Source organism: Cuculus canorus, chromosome 3 (genome assembly GCF_017976375.1).
Source record: "Cuculus canorus isolate bCucCan1 chromosome 3, bCucCan1.pri, whole genome shotgun sequence".
NCBI classification, from domain to species: domain Eukaryota; kingdom Metazoa; phylum Chordata; class Aves; order Cuculiformes; family Cuculidae; genus Cuculus; species Cuculus canorus.
This window is the reverse complement of record NC_071403.1, coordinates 113,544,496-113,564,526: the sequence shown is the minus strand read 5'-3', so window position 1 is coordinate 113,564,526 and position 20,031 is coordinate 113,544,496.

Here is a 20,031-nt window from a genome sequence, read left to right as displayed (position 1 = left end):
CTGGAGGGTCCCAGCACACGCAGGAGCAGCTGCCAGATGGATCCGAGTGGAATAGTCTCCTTAATGCCTACTACCCCATTGGGAGATTAGTGCGGCAGAACTCTGCCATATGCTTCCCTGCCCCCAAAAAACCCTTTCATTCCCCTGACACACACATACAAACCCTTTTCCCAAGAAACCCCCAGGGCAGGAAAGCATCTGCCTTTGCGTTGCCTCCTCTGATGAAACCTGGGCTATCTGACGCTATGCTGTACACACAGGAGTCTGAAAACAGATTGATTTGCTGTCACTTTATTTATACTCTCCTATTTCCATGCTTTCAGTCTTTTCCGATCCCCTGATTTGGCCTCAGACATAGTGATAAGGGGTGTGGGGGTACATTCAAGGAGGTTATTCTCCCCCTGTACTCAGCACTGGTGAGACTGCACCTCGAGTACTGTGTTCAGTTCTGGGCCCCTCACCACAAGAAGGATGTTGAGGCTCTGGAGCGTGTCCAGAGAAGAGCAACGAAGCTGGTGAGGGGGCTGGAGAACAAGTCTTACAAGGAGCGGCTGAGAGAGCTGGGGTTGTTTAGCCTGGAGAAGAGGAGGCTGAGGGGAGACCTTATTGCTCTCTACAACTACCTGGAAGGAGGTTGTGGAGAGGAGGGAGCTGGCCTCTTCTCCCAAGTGACAGGGGACAGGACAAGGGGTAATGGCCTCAAGCTCCACCAGGGGAGGTTCAGACTTGACATCAGGAGAAAATTTTTCACGGAAAGGGTCATTGGACACTGGAATAGGCTGCCCAGGGAGGTGGTTGAGTCACCTTCCCTGGAGGTGTTTAAGGGACAGGTGGATGAGGTGCTGAGGGGCATGGTTTAGGGAGTGTTAAGAATGGTTGAACTCAATGATCCAGTGGGTCCCTTCCAACCTATTTTTTCTATGATTCTATGATTCACCTTCTCCCTGAAGACTGGCCAGACCTAGGCAGGTTGCTTTTGTGTTCCTGGAATGTCACATTCTCTCCAGTGGTTGAGTTGTAAAGGAAAATTTGTGTAGCTTGCTTACACCGTCAGATCACCAGATTTGGGTGGGTATTTGATTCCCTGGGTCGTATTAGCAAGGATGGCTGTGTGCCTGTTTTTTACCTCTTTGCAGTACGGGTCATGATTTCCCATCTAGGATCATCTGCAGCATTGATGAAGCTCAACACCTTCTCACACAATGGCAGTGTCCAGTAGTCTCCACTTTCTGTGCCACTTTGTCATTGTAGCATTTGCTCCCACATTACAGATCTTCAGTATCTACCCTACGGTGCTGGAGAAGGGTTTGCATACAGAATAAGATCTCCCTAACCAAGATATCTCATGTGTAGTTTTCTACAGTTGTTAAGACCTGGACTTGCTGACATAGATGGTCTATTTCAGTCCTATTTCAGTGCAATAAAAGTAGAAAAACAGGACCAAAATTTTAAATACTAGGATTACAATTTAAGTATTGCGGTACAGTAGCAGAATTATGTTATGTAAAAAATGAACAAACCATACAGTTGTTAATAGCTTTTGGCACCCACACCACAAATGGGATTCATCTCACTGGTGACCTCAGTTGCCCTGAAGTCATGATTATCCTGTTCATCACTGATGACAGATGAAGCAGAATGTGGACATGCTCTTAATTTAGTTGTCCAAGTAAGGTGCTTTCAACCACATCTTTTTGCACACTAGTCCTACCGGCCTTCTAATGAAGAGCATTTCCCCCCTCCCAAGATGCCACTGAATATGCTGATGTCATGTCTGTCTCTGTGTTTCTGGCCTTGTTTGTCAAACACAGTTGCTGGAGTAATAGTAACCTTTTTATTTCTTTTTATGTGAACAGATTTATCTAAAGAGAACCAAAAGACGCTTTCTACTGCTTTTTAATCTCGCTTCAGTGGGAAAAAGGAGAGGTGTCAAATTTGCTCCTTCTGTGCTTCTGGTACTTCTGAACGAATGAATTTTCCTATAACATTTTTACTGTTATGCCCTAGGGACAAGTGTTAGCAGAATCCAAATATTTAGATGTTTATTATCCCTTGCACATGTAATTTCCATTAGCAGCAATGGGATTTAAATGTGTACATAGGAAAAGGAAAACAAATAGTTAATGATCTAAGTGAGAAAAGGGAAACATGGGGCCCCCCGAAAACAAGTTAGCTGTTAAAGGAGAGGAAAGTTTTCTGAATTAATTATGCATAATAGCAATGCAAAAGATCTGATGAACTTGGATCATCTCTCTCTGCCCTCTGCAGGAAAAGAATTGTATCTATGTTTGTCTTTCATTCTTTGTACATAATTTACTCTCGGAGACCTTTAGTGACAGTGAATCAAATGCCTTCAGAGCCTTATCACTGGCAACTAATTACAATGACTGTCAAGAAATGTTTTCCTGATGTGCAGCTTCACCAGAAGGAGAACTGCTGAGGAAGCAGTGACAGACAAAAGGCAAAGAGGCAGCGCTAAGTGATCTTAGAATCATAGAATCATAGAATGTCTCAAGTTGGAGGGGACTCTTAAGGATCATTGAGATGCTCCCAGAAGGACGATTATTGCCCCACAGGTCAGTCTATTTCAAAGTGGCCACAATGAGGAACTTTGGGACTTTACAAACCCCACAACTTTGTTTTAGTTTATGTCCCTGTGGAAACAAATCAAAAATTAAGAAGTATGTCTTAAAATGAAAGAATGTTACATTGGAAAAATACATTGCCTCCAAAACCCCCAAACAAGTAAAGAAATACCACAGATGAGTACAGGGTCACAATGAGTTTACTATTTCACCGTTTTGATGAAAGCAGTGGAACAGACAGGTGTAAGATATCAAAACTCCAGAGGGTGTTCTGGAAGTTTCCACAAGCAGAAAATTGGATGACACAACAACACAGACACATATTTTCCTGCCATACGAGTCGTTCTAATGTTTCATATGGAGACTCTTGATCTTTCATTTAAACCAAAAACAAGTAGACAGACAAGAACAACCCAAGCACTGCAACTGCTGGTGCCCAGTACTGCACCACCGATGTTATCAATGTAACCAATCAGCTAATGGGCATCAACCTACAGTTTTGGGAAACTAGATGCTCTAACATAGATCTTTGCCTCTCAAACGACCGTTGAAAAAAAAGATGCTTAGCACAGAATATCTGAAAATATTTATGTTCATCTATTCATTGTGAACACTTTTCAGAGAAATGAACAGGGATTATGGCAAAAGTGGAGGTGGAAGTGTGTATATCACTACACCCACCTTTGGGAAATATTGATTCTCCTAGACAGACTACTTTCTCCGCTTTGAAAGTGGATAGTCAGGAACATATCTTGAGCTGTGGTAAAAGCCAAGTTTCCAATACTGTAAATTTAGCTAAACTCTTACTGTACCTTGGAATTTTACTGCAGTACCCAACCAGTCTACTTCTCTCTTTCCATTAAACTAACAGTAAAATGTTAGGGAATCTTAAATGAAATAGGTAACTGACTCATTTCTGGAATAGTCACTGACCTATACACTCAGAGGTATACAAAAGCTTTGATGTCAGGTTAGGAATAGAGCAATGCATTTGACTATCTAAGCCCAGAAGGACAGATAAAGGTAGGGGTCAGCCTTGGTGGACTAGTACCATTAGGGATATTCATGATGTGATAGTGACACTTTTTATTAAAGGGTGAAAAGTAATGCTTTACTTTGGAAATATAATTTTCCCTGATATTTTAACAGCTATAACTCTGGGATGATCATTATCCTTTTTTTCACATCTCAAATTCATTATTATTTTTCCACAATGAAACCTATTGAGTTTTCAATATTATATTTCTAAATTGTTCTTGGAGGAATGAAGCTGAACACAGTCATTCAGAACAAATGAAAACTGATAATTAAAAATATATACTTCAGTAATTACAAGGTGGTTCAATTAAGGAAACAAAGAGAACCAATTGTGATTGATCCATTCAGTGTCGTAGTATATTGTTACAAATTGGATTTGAATTCTATCTAGTTGGGAACAGGCAAATGATCTCAAGGTTGCAAGTGCCAGATAAAGAATCTGAATGATGAATTACTTGCATTCAGCTTTCACTTATTTTCAAGGGAGAGGTAATGTTAATGTACCAACTTTGCACCAGTAATTCCACTAAGATTTCAACAGCTTCTTTCTGGGATCGGTTTTTTTTTTTTTCTATTTATTTATTTCATTTGTGGTGGTTAATTTTATTGCTGATCAGTCAAACTTTATGCATAAACATTTGCAATGAAGAAAGCAGAAATCTTACAAAGATGGAAGTATGAGAAGGCAAAGGAAAAACCCTGTCCCTGCTAATTCTATACTTAGAGAACAGTTACAAGGAAGACTGACAGACTGTTGTCAGTATTACAAAGTCAGTATTACAAAGCCTGGAGTACTTCAAAGCCCAGGGTACCGATTATCTCACCAATGATCCAACAGCTTTAGAGCTTTTGTTCACATAGGATTTTGTGTAATTCTTTGCACAGATAAAGAGTAATTTGAATAAAAGAAGCTTAGAATTATATAAATAAGGCATTGCACCACCTGATTGGTTGAATTAAGGACACAGGACTAGAATACTTCCCTTCTTTATCTGATGACTGAGAAGAGCCACCTACTTCAGAAAGGCAGTGAGAAATCTCACACACTGAGCAAGAAGCTACTTAGAAATCCCAGTTTCTGAAATTCCAGCCTGTTTTGAGCTCTTTAGGCCAATGCCAAGAGACCTCTTGATGTATCCGAAACCATAGACAAGGATTCTCTCTGGAGAAATACCAGCTACCATCTAAACTAACTGACCACAGCTATACCTCGCACATTAAAACATGACCAGAAGAGGTATTGCCACCCAGTTTTTCTGTAACAAGAAGGTGATTATAATATTCAGATAAGAGGAAGTGCAAGAACGAGATTCTTTTCTCCTCAGTCTGATGAGTTTCCAATTTATGGTTTCCACCTCAGGAGGCATTTTCCTTCTGGAAAGGAACAGTTATTCTAACACTTCACTGAGTGGAAAAAACCTCTGCATCTTTCTTGGTGAAGTTAGACTGTAGTCTAGAAAAGAAGGTAAGTTTAGCTGGGTTTTTTGCCTCTAGCAAAGTGAAAAAGATCTGGAAATTAACATATTTAATATGAATTACTTAATTCAACAATGTTGCCATGACATGACATCAGAAAAAAAGAAAATATGTAAAACAAAATCCCTGTTGTGAGGCATCACTTTCTTTCTTGCAAAGAACTTTCATTATCTTCTGCTCATTAGCAGTAGACAACCTCACTGTATATCAATGCAAGACAATAAAGTTCAATATGTTTTCCTCCTTCCTCATTTTTATAACATCTTTACTTTCAAAAATAATTACTGAAAATCAATTGTCCATAACTGAACTAAGAGATTGTACATGTGAAGTTATTTTGGGAAATATAATCATTTGTATTGTAGCATTTCTGCTTGGCCAGTCAGTAAAAGCTGGGGTTTTTTATATATTACATCTATTCTTTATATTTTAGCTGTTTTTTTCTTCTTTCATTGGAGGGGAAACATAACATAAAGTGATCACATAAAACTCCAGAAGCAGTTTTTTCAGGATGATTTGTCAGGCACATTGAGTGGAATATTTCGTTCCATTAAGTTAGAAGAATCTTAATTGATACTTGAGAGCAAATGCTTTGACAAGAAGAGTTTTTTAGAAAGTTCTCCTACCCTATCCTGAATGTTATTCAGTTTAGTCATGCTAAATGTCAGAATATAAACTAATCTGTATTTTCAGTTGGGTCTGAGGGAGTAATAATTTCTGTAAATTACTTTGTTAGATGCATTTCAAACCAGAAGCATAAAGGAAGCAACAGCTAATAAGGGAACATGTATAGAATGTTAGACTGTTGGTCCTCTCTGCTTCCACACTCACACCATGCTTCAAAGTCCATCTGAATGGCTTCAAATATACTATTATTTTGTCTTTGTTATGTGCATAATCATAACTTGCATATTTCATATGGTCTTGGTGTTTCAGATTTTCCCCCTCATGGAGTTGGTTTATAGGTCCGTGTCTATAGAAGGGTGAAGGAAAATTCTTGTTATTTTAAAGTTCATTTTATTCTCACAGTACCAGTGACATTACCAAGTTATTTTAAATCAGAGAAATTAAAAATGCAATAATTCAACAGATGCCAAGAATCGCCTAGTCCACCCTGTTTTCTAGGAAGCATAAGAATATCTACAAAACAGTGTTGGAAATGACTGGAAAACCCTGCTGATTCTCCTCATATCTTCCTCATAGCAGAAGTCAACTTTATAAGCATGTTTCTCCTAGTAATTTCTTACTGTTAGAAATTAAGTTAGCCATCTGTCCCTTTCTCTGGGGTCACTGCCATCACTGGCAAGATTTCAAAACTCTTGCCAAGATTTTTCCTATTTCTTCCCTCACTGCTTCCTCTTCAGCCTTAAGGATGTAATCTGTGTAGGTCTGGAGGAGCTCTGTCCACTTAAAACAACTATAATTGCCTTTCAATATTTTGCTACCTCTGCCCTCAGGAAGTTTCCAGCATTCCTCTTTAGAATGTGAAAGGTCTTGCAGCAAGTCGACCTGCTGATGACAATTCTCATTTTCTGTCTTGCCCTTTGATCCCTCATTGTCACACACTTCACCCTATTTTAAGCAGGATTTCAGCAAAGCGCTCTTCCTAGCCTTCTTCCTTACCTGTCTCCCTTTTTCATCTGCCTTTGTCTTCCAAAATATTTCAGATATTTAGTGGGAATATTTCTCTTTGCTGACAGCTTCTTTTGTCTCTTTCCACTGTGTCATCACACTAACAGGACAGACGTATTACTGATGAAGTAGAATTGCTCAGTTTGCTAAGCACTCTCTTCCTTTAGTTGTGAAGACTATTATCTAGACTAGTTCTTTACTCATACACAAAACCCAATATTTTCAAAATTACAAAGGTGTACTTGCATACCTGGATCCCATTGCTTTCATTTTTTGCCCCCAGTGTCTTTAGTTTCTGTTTTTAAGATTAAATTGAACTAGATAGAAATGGTTTTAACCATATTATTGTTTATGTAAAAAGGCAATTTGTAGTCTTTCTAAAAAAATTAAGCCGAATAATGATGTGGCTAAAACAAGCTGCTATAATACATGAAAGTAATGCTACATCAAGAGATGTCCTAAAGATCATTGATATTAAATCCTCAAGCCTATAGTATTATTTCCATTTCTCATTCACAGCTGTAGTGTAGAAATGCATGATGAATCAACGCAAAAAGGGAGCGCTTTGCTACCTCTTTCTTCTTCAAGCACTCCTCACATACAAGGATCCTGACAAAATGCAGTGGTACTCAAAAATCCAAAAGCTTCACATTAGCAAAAGCACTGTTTCACCTGAAATTCCAGTTCAGTGGAAAGAAGTTAATTTGTCACTGAAATACTGTCACCACCTGCAGGACACCATGCTGCAGAAACTCAAAATTACAAGTTGTTATAGGGCAGGGTGGGAAGAAGAACTTTTCAACCAAGTGCACTTCAGAGATTTTAAAGAGCTAGGTCATATTTATTCCATCTGAAACTTTACAAGTTTAATACTGATAAAATGTTGAGATCTAATTAATGACAAAAACTCAGAGTTTTCATCTCGTTGGTCGAACCAACAGCTGCCAAATCGCGCTATATAAGTTATTTTTTGCTCAGTAAATTCTGTTATTCTTACTTTGAGTGAACAGGCAGAGAACACATCCACTTCTGATGCTCTCTGCATACCTATACAATCCTAGACACCTTCAGGTTCAAATGCCTTATGTATAATATATAATTACCCTTAACTTACTGAGGGAGAAGAGATATTCAGAGATATGCTCAAGCCACACAGCACACCAGTCAAAACCTAAAAGCTTAAGTAAACTTTCTGAGCTTTTGCACAGTTCACAATTCTCCTTATCATAACATCTGTTGTAACTACAGATACAAAAGCATGAAGTTGCTGCCAGCAGATACTTCTGTGCAGGTAGGAAGTGAGTTTTTGATTGGCAAGTTGTTCAAGTCACCCATCTTGTCCCAGAAATCTCAGGTTTTAATCCAGTAGCCTATATAGCTCAAGTTTTCTGATTGTGTGGTGTGTTTGGATCTACATTTATCAACACTGGATCCAGGCACTTCCAAATCACCTCCAGTACAAATTCAGCTTGAACCAACCATAAACACAGAATTGGATTCATAGAATCGTAGAAACATAGACTCATAGAATCACCAAATCATTAAGGTTGGAAAAGACATCTAAGATCATTCAGTCCAACCATCACCTCAAGACCACTATGGCCCGAAATGCTATGTCCGCATGATTTCTGAACACCTCCAGGGATGGAGAGTCCACCACGTCCCTGGACAGCCTATTCAAATGGTTCACCACTCTTTCCATAAATAATTTTTTTCTAACACTAAATCTAAGCCTCTGCTGGCACGACTCTAGCCCATTTCCTCTCATCCTATCACTTGTTACTTAGGAGAAGAGACCAGCACCCTTCTCACTACAATCTTCTTTCAGGTTACACAGTTGCTGAATTAGTCTGCATTTTTTATATGTTTATATTGGTTTCATGTTGCATACATGAAAACAGGTGATATCTGTTGTGGCTCAAGTAAGGAGCATGTGTGGATTGTACTTGGCCTGGGATCAAATCTACTGGAGCTGTATTCACTCACACAAGTGAAATAAATTGTTTGTTTGGTTCAATGCTTATAGAGATTCTATATTTCACACAGTTAAAGCAGTTGCATATCTCATTCTTTTTTATATTTTGGTTTTTTTGCCCTTCTGTTCAGTATCATGTCACAAATTTGGGCCCATTGAAATTTGGGCACCTACAGAAACACATATTCAATGTCTTTTTACATTTCATATCATTACCTATTGTGATATGTTAAATCTCTTCTGCTTAAAAGTCAGTAGAGTCCTTAGCAGACCCCATGGCATTCTCTGGCCCTCTGATTCCACTCTTTCTTCCTTGGTTCCAAGGCTTCCTGACAGTATGCACAAAACCGATATTCTGACTGCAGAAATGACAAAGCACTTTGGAGGGGAAGGAACAGAGCCAGACCAGAAAACTGGGAAGAACCCAGGCAATTTAAGCTTCCTATTCCCGCTGCTTCTCTCTTGTTGCTGCAGAAGCGCGACCTCTTGTTCAGCAACAGCACTGAAAGAGCAGAAGGCTGTGCAGGTAGGAGGCAGAAACTGGATATTCAAGCAATGTACTGCATGTCCTCATTTGCCATCTCAGGCAGTCTGTCATTGCAGGCTACTGTTTACTTTGCCTGTGACTAAATAAGCGCTGTTGCTTGGGCTCAAACTGTTTTTCTTTCCCAGTGGAGGGGCTTGATGAAAATTACCACCTCCCTCACAAAGTCACAAGTTTCACTGCAGAATGTTTCGTGTAAGTACTTCTAAATACTCATAAGTATTTTAAGGATCTATAGCACTATATGAAGATCTAAAAGGGAAGGATTCAGATTCACAGCCCCATGTCTGAGGATTGCCAGTTCTAAAATAATGGTAAAGTCCTACAAAGGGCTTATGCAACCTGATTTTATTTGACGTTTATTTGTCTTGTCCACACAAATGTCCTAGTTTGGATGATTCATTAATTATTACTACTATAGTTGAGGAAAACTGCAGCTTCAGGATAAAAAATGTATTTGTAGCTCTCTTATCTGAATACTGTGATGTTCCATAGCATGCTAATACATGTACAAGAATTACACTGATGCTATAAGCCCTGTTGCCAGGATACTTTTGCAAGGCATTTTTCTTTGACTGTCAGTTGAAAATGGTGTGAAATAGCTGTTATTTGAAGTATTTCAAACTGCAGTTCACCTATAATGCTTTAAGTAGCACAATAGCTAGAAAGCACTAAGTGGAATGTCTAAATCTATATGAACAATGCTTAGTATTAATATTATACCTACAGGATGATTTCAAATCCCTCAGTGAGCTGAGAGAGAGGTATGACCCCCTGAAGTACAATCCCTTTCAAAATTCCCTTGCACTAATTCTGTCTCTCACCATCTGCTTTTTTACAGGAATGCACTTTCATATAAAATGGAGTTTGAGTCTTGTAGATTACAAAGAAGAAACAGGACTCAGCTACAAGGCCCATTATGTACTCATTATATAAGGCTGGAGTAGATCTTGGAAATCATTTTCCCCTCAAAACCCCATTTTTGAACAAAATTTCAAAATTTCTTCAGGAGTCACAGTGTTCAAGATTTCAGAGACTGTCGTATTGACATAAATTTCAAAAGCTCTCCTAAAGTACCAACACAGAAATTCTACTTATATTACATAGAGCACAAAGTGCTCTGTGCCCGGGAGAGCTATGGGGAAAGGCAGGGCATGGACTGAACACCTTGTACTGAACGTTGCTCTCCAGCAAATTGCAGTGATACACAAATCTCAAGGTTACCTGGCTGAAAACAGTTGCAAAGTCTGAGATTTAGACAACAAGAAAACCTGAGCCAGTATGACTTCTCTGGTTAATTTATCTTCAACGTATAAGAAAGCAACCCTTGCTGCATCAGCCCCTTCCTAGTCACAGGATTTTTTTTACCCTGTTACTGCAAGAGCCTGAAGAGCTTAGATTATGATGGGAGAAACTATAGATTAAGGAGAGCATTCGGTGTTGTGCAACAGCTCGAACTGCTTTACGTAGCTCTTAAAACATAGATACTAAATGTGGTGTGTGAGATATTACTGCCATTATCTGTAAAATCACATTTGAGCAGACAGTCTGGCCAACTGAAAAAGTGTGTGGAATCTTTTTCATCCTCCTTGGTGGCCCCAAAAGTAAAGAGATCTAAAATTACTGCTCCTTTACCTTTCGTCTGATAATTAAATTCCCGCTCTGCTAGCACGAGCTAAGAGATCACAACTCATCCTGAAGATACAGTGTAAAAGTGAATTGGAAAACTCTGTGTGAACGAGTTATCTTTGTGTATAATAGAAAATCTGGGCAGCCTGTGCACACAAGACAACTGCATAAGCGTTAATCTACAGAACAATGACAAAAGAAAAAGGTAAAGCAAAAGGTAAATAAGGGATTACATGGGTTTTTTGTTTAATATTTATAACGTGACACAGAGCGTAAGGACATGAGATATTGAAGTAATCCTGACAAATCAGTGATACAGTTTTTATTGTGGATTCTCACCTCCAAGGGCTGTATGGATTGGTGGATGTTTAGTAGCTCTCAGTAGTTTTTCATAAAGATGGTTCCTGTCTGCTCTTGTGCTCTGTTCCAGTTTTGAGAGCATAGGCTTAACCCAGTTTTGGTCTGAGACCTGGTGACTTTCTGACAGCAGTGAATGATACTTACTTGTGCCAAAAACTGAAAATTGCCAAGACAGGAGGAGGTAAAATCCAGTGAGATTATTTATTGTATATCTGCATGACAGGAAACATTATGCCATCTCTCTGTTCTGGCCAGAGGTAGCCTTTGACAGTGCAAGCAATTGGCAAAATTGCCAAAGGGTAAAATTACCACTGGGTAAAATTCCATTTCATGCCCCCTTTTTTTCACAGTTTACTCCACCTCTAATGAGTTTCTCTGTATGATAATATAAAGATATGAGTGAAGGTTGGTTTTAAGAGACAGCAGACATTCATTGTTGCACTGATTTCCCAATATTTCTTTCCAGATGAACCAATACTAAAGGTATAACTGCAACCAACTGGTGAAGTCAAGGAACTTCTTGATGAAAGGGGCTGTGCAAGTTTATGCTTCATTAAGCAAGGACTGCATTCTGTTGGTCAGTCTGTTGGTACAGTGATGGTGAATAATCCCCTACAATAAGAATATAGCTGTCATTTCTGTCTAAGACCAGTTCATGACGCTGGTGGCAAACTTATTTACAGAAAAATAGACAATTCCTGAAGCCCTGAATACAACAGAAACTATTAGTATTGTACAATTTCCTCATTAAAAGCCTCACACTTGCTTTCCTTATAGTCATGCTCCCTTCTACCTGCTTTCCCCCAAGAAAACACTTCTTTCATTCTGAGATTCCTCATAATTCCATGTGCACTGTCCTCTTCTGCTGTGACTGTTCACGTTTTTCTGTGACCCATGGCTCTGGTCACATCCTTCTGTCGCGTGTGGTTAAGCATCAATGCATGTCCAGCCCAGTGAAGCAATCAAGGACAGCCATTCTGACCTCTCCAAGCTTTTCACCAGTCACCATTTCCCTTACAGTCCAATCCATATTTAAGTCTTCTATGACTTATTCCTACCTAACGTGATAAGCACGCCCATTAACTCGAAAGATTTCTGTGATTGCCTATAGATCATGAACATACTTTCAGGATGCTGTCAAATATTTCAGCATCAGATTGTCATTGCAGATAGGATGGCTGGCATTTTGAAGTCATCTTTCTCCCTTTTTTTCTCTGTACAAGGATTCTTTCTTTCAAATTTCATACTATAGTGTTCTGAAGGTGCTCTACAGTATGGTGCAAAAGTGAAATAGCCCGTTCAGGATTATCCTTACAGAGCAATGCACTACAGTTGTAAAAGGTCACGAAGTACCAGAGCAGAACATAAAGTTCCGTCAGTTTTAATGTCTTCTTCTAATATGATTATGCAAAGACGACTTAATAAGTCATAAATTTATAGATAAAAGATAATAATTTTATTGAAACAATCAACTAGCTTTGGAAGATGAGATCCAGATAATATTTGATATCTGAGTTTCTTCTTACTTCTTTTCAGCCTGGAAGTTCTTATAGAAGGACAATATCCTCTAAAATAAGAAGAAATGTTGCTATTAATTATTCACTAGTCTCCAGCATTTCCATCCATTTAGCAGTAACATGATTTCCAGGCAAATTATTTACTACATCATAGTTCTTCACTAAAGTAAATTCAACAAGTTCAGAACAATGAAACTTCAAGGCCTTAATACTAAACTGAGAGCTTCAGCAACCTGTGGAGTTACGGCCACTCCTACAAACATCAATAAACCAAAACACTGAAGGATCTAGATTTTGTTGAAGTGCTCTTAACCCATAAATTCACAAGATTGGTTGACTGAAGGATAATACCCTCATAAGCTGTTAGATAGTAGCTAAATACATTTCTTTTTTTGCACAGATACAGTAATTGGATGACAATGGTATGTCCACCTATTTGTTTCTACATGTTTACAGCTCAAATAAACTGTCTGGTCACATTTCAGTGAAGATTTCTCTTCCTCTAGGTGGAGGGAAGAACAGCAGCCATTTGTATGCCTTTTCTTATTGCAAAGCAAGACCATCAGCTTCTGAGTGCAAAGTGTGCCTTGCAAAGCAAGATCAATTATTCTGTTATTCAAATGAAGGCCATGAAAACCACAGAATTTGGAGAAATCACAGAATTCATTGGTAAGAAAACATCTTCATTTTAATTATATCATTAATTGAATAACACAAAATTCTATCTCAAAAAGGAAATCTGATTACATGGAAATGCCTAATCCCTTCTCCTTAAAGATATTAACAGTACACATAACATTTGACTGATCTCCAACACATGCCAGAGCTTGAAGAGTTAATAAGCAAACACGGTCCAAGGAAGAATGTTAACAGGGATTTTATACCACTTAAGGGGACCAACAGAGAATATAAAACAATTCTGCCTGTGTAATCACACTGTATGCAAGAAGGGCAGAGCTCATATGGATTCTTATTCAAACCTCCATCAAAACCCACATTTCACACTGATAGAGGTCTTTTTGCAGGAAACGACAGCGCTGTGTTCTCTGACATATTTATATATTTCTTTTAAGGGTTTCTGCTTATAATAGCATCAAGTTGTTTGGCTTCAACATAACTCTTTTCTGTAATTATCCAAACTGTCCTGATGTTTATAATAACTGTAAGAAGTTTGATGCAAGGTGAAGACAAATTGGTCAGGGGACCTGTTCATTTTACACTTTTTAAGTCCTGCCCTTCATGAGTCTCAGGCTTCTCGGTTTTTTACCTCTAACCCTTTAGCTCTCCCTTCAACTTGTATACATGCTTCTCTCATACCTCTACCATTATCTTAACTTTCACCTTACATCTACTATCATTATCCACTGATCAGAGAATCCCCATTTTCAAGTAATCTCACAGCAAGGCTTTTTGATATTTTAGAGTTGGTTTTTTTCCCTTTCGAAATATGAAATAAAACACAGCAATTCTGCAAACCCTAACTTTTTTTCTTAATTCTGTGTCTTTTTTTCATCTTTTCTTTCTTTTTAAAAGGATGAAAAAGGTTTAATTTACCAGGGAATTAAACCATAATCACATGTTTCTCTTTAAAAAAGCATACTGTACATCTTTCAGAAAACATTTCATAAATAACTTCAAAACTTGAAATAATATTTTTTCAAATTAAGAAATGAAAACTATTTAAGCATATTTGTTGAAAAAAATAATCTTAGCCTGTCTCAACCACTTCTATTCAGTCCTCCATATTGTGAAGAGGTCAAAATTGCTCATAATTACTGGCAATGTTTTAAAGAAGAAAATGAAGTTACATTTGGAAAATTAAACATACACCTTTAGCAGGCTGTTGTACAAAGAGAAAGAGAGGGAACTGGATTCACAAAAGCTCAGGACAATGATAGTGGTTAATATGCAGTAATAAAAAAAGGAAAAAAAATGCAAATGCCTTTTTGCAATCTTTTGTTTTTCACTTTGATTCAACTGTGTTATTGAACTCATGCCACCAGGTAATTTGCAAAATTGAGTACCAGTTCTCCACCCATTGTGTCAGAAACTGGCATGTGGAAAATACTTTCCTTGCTGACTTTGAAGAGGATGAAATGGAAGGAAGCTTCATTTTTAATCACCTTTACATTTTTTGAAAGTTTTAGTCAGATTTTACTCAAACGAAGAAATTCATATTCAGTTTAGTAATTTTATCAGTCATCCTGTCCTGTTAACTTGAAATTCATAGAAGATCCTTATCAAATGTTCTGGAAAACCGCAAAGCTTTGCAGATATTTTTGATTACATTTGTACACTTAGGTTGGTATGTTAAGAAGACAGTGACATGGTCCTCATGGCACCAATTTTGCTCCTGTTAAAACTTCACCTATGCAAAATATCACCTTGGATTTTTTGTGTTTAAATGTAAAGAAAATGTTAATTTGTCCATCGGCACAATGGGTGTAAGAAGCATGGCAGAAAATAAAAGGAATTTCAATTCCCATTTCCACCAGAACCTGAATAGCCTCATGAAGACTGTCCAAATTTTTCATATCCAAGTCAAGAGAATATTTTTGTCTTGGCTTTTGGGATGCATTTAGCAAAACCTTGTGATGATTTTCCTATGCTATGTAATCGATTTTACCCTTTAGTATACCATTTATGAATGACTTTTCATGTCTTGTTTCAAGAATATCAGGCGGTCTCCACACAAACTCTCAAATGATGGAAAATTGAAACATTTAGATAACACCTCCTGTATGTTTTGAGTACGCAATCAAGGAAATAACAGGCAAAAATTAAGTCAATCAACTCTATAAAGCTCAAGAACATTAACATTTCTATAAATAGACTTCATGGAAAGTTTAGGATTCAATTTCAATATCATGGTCATTTTGTTCAAAGAAATAGTAATGTCAGGTAAATGCCTTCAATGTATCTTCAGAATACTAGCTATATACAAAATATTATTATATAACACAAATATGTGTTTCTATGGCAAAAACATCTGGGCATAACATGAAATCAAAACAAATTCCAGTAACACTGCTACCAAAATAATTCACTCTAGTGATGGGAGGAAATGACTCATAATCAAAGAAGGAACTGCTAGTAAAAATTCTTCATATCCTTTTTCTGATATTGATGTTCTGTTTCATCTTCTGGAAAGTCACTGAATTAGTTTTATTAATGATAAAGCAGAGGTTATGATACTTTTTTCCACAGGAGAATTGTGAGGATGCTTAAGAAGTTCTTTGTATCTGCAGGAAGTCACTGCACAAGTACGAACTATCAACGGCTTCCTATCATTTCTGTTATAAATAACTGATCCTCTTGCTTGTTTCTATAGGATATCTAATTATTCCTCCCTTACGGGACATAAACTAGTTGTTCTGTTAAACAACAGTAAAATTTAAATCGTACAGATATTTTGAAGTGCAACAATATGGAAAAGGGGGGGAAGTAGGCTGCTCCCACCATCAAAGTATATCCTTTGCACATTCCTGGCACTACATCAAGGTTAAGTTAAAAGCAGCACTTGAAGGCAGTTGCATGTGGTAGATTGTACAACATAGCTCATTAGCCAATGGCAAGTCTTATGTAAAGGTCTTTAATGTGGTACAATGGCATTTTTTCGGCCTCTTTTAAAAGGGAAAATGTTAATAATGTGAAAGTTTTATTACTTTTCTTCTTTTAAAGAAGTGGGTTTTTGTAGTGAAACACTGTGGCTAGTTAGAGCAAAAGCTCGGGGAATTTCCTTCACTCCGGGAATGACTGTAATTATACAAGGGGAAGGGACCACAGCAGTAAACTGGCAACATACCAAGGTCTTAACCCCTGAGACAGGAGGTGGAGAAATAGGTGTTAGCAGTCTTACACAAGTCCTTAAAGCATAAACATATGGTAAATCCATTATCTAAACTACAAAGAACGGAGCCTTGCTAATAAACCTATTTACTACGTTAAATAAATACTGAAAGTGTTTAAAAAAGGCGAACTGTGTGACTTTTTAAAATCAAACATTTTTCACTTGTCAGAATTTGTTGTTGAGAATCTGTGAAACACGATGGCCTTTCCAACCCCATGAACACCCACAGTCATGTTCTCCACCTCTCCACTCCCAGCTCAGCGCTCACCACCACCACCACACGAAACCAACGGCATTTATTTGTGAACTGCCTGTGCCACTGTCTGCCCTGACACTGTTCTCCATCACCCAGCTTGGCTGATGGCACTCGCAGTGAAAAATAAAACATAGGTAGGATTCAAGTATATTTATCACCTTATTGTCCAGCCCTGTGCTCCATGGTATGTTTGATTTTATACAGCATAAACAAGGTCTAATTTCAGAAGTAATGATGTTCATTTGGAAAAAAATACAAATCTTCTAATGTCTTTGGAAGTGGCGTACTGCCAGTGGCTCTAGCAGCAATACCAATAATTTTGCACCACCCTTATTACAAAAATGTTATATGGCAGATAATAAAAGGCACCAAAGCTAAGGACAACTGTGATTATCAGAAGTAGTTAAAGTGACAACTGCTTTTCCAAATAATTGGCCTTCTGCAGGATGTGGGAATGGGATATCCAGCACTATGGTTTAAAGCCTCTCATAGCGGTCTCTTGGATTTGTAGAAAAGTGGTGGCGTTGATCTAAAGCTATTTGAATGGGCTGATTCCCTGCTTAATTCCCTGCCTTTTGAAACTGGGTGGTGTGGATAAATAATTGACATGGCAGTGTGGTAGTTTTACAATCAGATGTCTCCTCACTGAGGTGAGCAATTTACCACCAATTTACCAGCCTGTGAACACTACTCCTTTCCTGCTGCCAGTGAGTGTTGTGCTTGTGATCCAATTTGTATCACATCAGGTTCAAACAAAGTATTATTCAGGAAAAAAAAAAAAAGGAAAAAAAAGCTTTTTAAATTTCATGTGCTTGCAGAGATTCTGTGATATTTGGTTGTTAGCTTGACCTAAACCTGTCTAAATATATACCCAAACACAAGCCACTTGTTCTCAAGCAGTGTTTATGGCTAAGGAAGCAAGGTGGGAGATCTATTACTTTTGCCCATACTCCCCATCAAACCGCCCTCTGTAAACACACAGTCAAACATTAACGATGACCCTCATCTGCTTTAGGTTCATTAGTGGAGATTCCTGTGCCTACATGGAATGCCACTGACATCTAGCACGGAGCCCCAGTGCTAGCAGAGTGGAGACTATCAGATTTAAAAGCACTGAATTATTGTAATTTAAAAAGATGCTATTGCAGAAGATAGGTAACAAGCTGTAATTTACAGAAAGTGCTTCAAATTATGTAATTATGATGGGTTTATTTGGAAAAAGGGAAAAGGTCAGTATAAAGTTGCAGTTGTAACCATTAGTTATTTGATTTTAAATAGTGGCAATATATAAATAGTTGCCTTGTGGTAAGTTTATGTTACGAGTAATCTATTATTTAACAAATACTGAGGGATAATTATTTGGTTTTGCAATAAAAATATATCAAAGCAGAAAACAATCTACGTAGATTATAAGGGTTCATTGTTTTAAAGAGTGCCATTATTTATGATGAACTCTTGTCCAGCTACTGACATGACTTTCTGTATTAACTGACAGCATCAATATTGCACTGCGCTCAAAATGGAACAGGTCAAAAGAGAAACACAGTGAATGTTTTAACTAATGCCATTCCAGAACCATTTATATATTTTACGTATATGAGTACACCAAGCGCTCTACATACACCAGCTGGTATTGGACAAGACATTTCTTTGCATTTTGAAGTTATTTCAATACCACAGAACAAAATAACACATTTAGTGAAAACTTTGGAGCAGTTTGGAAAAGGTGCCTCAGAAAGCTCTTTGAATTTCTCTTGAATTTTTTTCTTTTTTTTTTTTTTTTTCAAAATTTGGCTTGCTTTTAGCCATCGCAGATTCTTGATGCACACAAAAGAAACCAATTCTGAAACTGGTTACAGAATAAACCAGAGCTGTGAAAGATGATCAGTAATCAACAGGAGTTATAAAGATGCAGATGGCATCAAAGCATCTAAAATAAAAGTATTCTGCATGTCTTTCACATGACATAATATTTGCGAATGTAATGATGTGGATCTTGCTGAGATCTGGCTGGGAGGGCAGTGTCGCCTTTATAGGTTTCATACTATTTTGATCATATATGTAGCATCTGGGGGTGTTGATGGATAGGAAAGGCTGCCTTCTCTTTACCACCTCTCCCTCCAAATGTGCATGGGGTGATAGCAGTCATTTGTTCAATAGTCATTTGAAGCTGTCGCTTCAGCTGGGCTCAAAAGGGTGGAAACCCTCTGGCCAAGCATAAGCATTTGCAGGTGAATTAGTTAGGTAATAAAATAGGGTGTGATTCACCAAAAAGATTAGAAAGAAATTAATTGCTAGCTGGAAAGGTCTGTCTCTGTGGACTATAAAAAGAACCAGTGTGGGCAGCCCAGAGGTAACCATCTGTATCACGGACTTCTAAAGGTGTCATGAATCTTGCATGGAGCGTGGAACAGCAGACTGTGCTTCTGTGAAGTCTTGTGAGAACCTGTGGGTTAAGAGAAATTAAGCTCCTCTCTCTCAAGAGATGGTCTCCCAAAGGCAGTGCCCATTGCAGCTGATGCAGTAGAATCTCCTGCTTAACTCAAGTCATGGAAATGAGCAGCAAATGTAGCCTTCTGCCTTTACACAGGGCTAATGCCAACAGCCCAGGAGAGCCCTGCTGGGACAGACAGCAGAGCAAAAAATGGACATAATAGTGCATTTAGTTCTGAGGTTGTTTGTAGGTTATTATAATCATGCCTAAAATTACTAGTAGTACCTCTATGATCTAAATAGCCCATATGGAACTGCTATGAAGGTCTTATTGTTTTTATGAACGGTGAGTTGGAGCCAGATCTCTACAAGAGATCTCTTTCAGGCACAAAGTGTGAAACCTGAAAGCAGCAGTTTAGCTGAGCGATCCACAAAATAACCCCTTAATCACAAAGTAACTTGCAAGGTGCCTTAGCAGTTTATATATTCCACATTAAGCAATTGTTGGATAAAAGCAGAAATACCAAGGGAATGACTGGAGCCCAAAAATATTCTTCCTTCAGCGAAGTAACCTAACCTTTTGTTTGCAGAGTTAACCCAGCTCTTGCTTGCTCTGCTTAGTCTGAGATATAAAAGCCAGTTGTCTCAGGTCCTCAGCAAGCTCTTAGCCACTAAGCTCTTGTGTGAAAACCATGTAGCTCTGCTTCCTCTTGCTGCTCTCTAAAATACATATAAA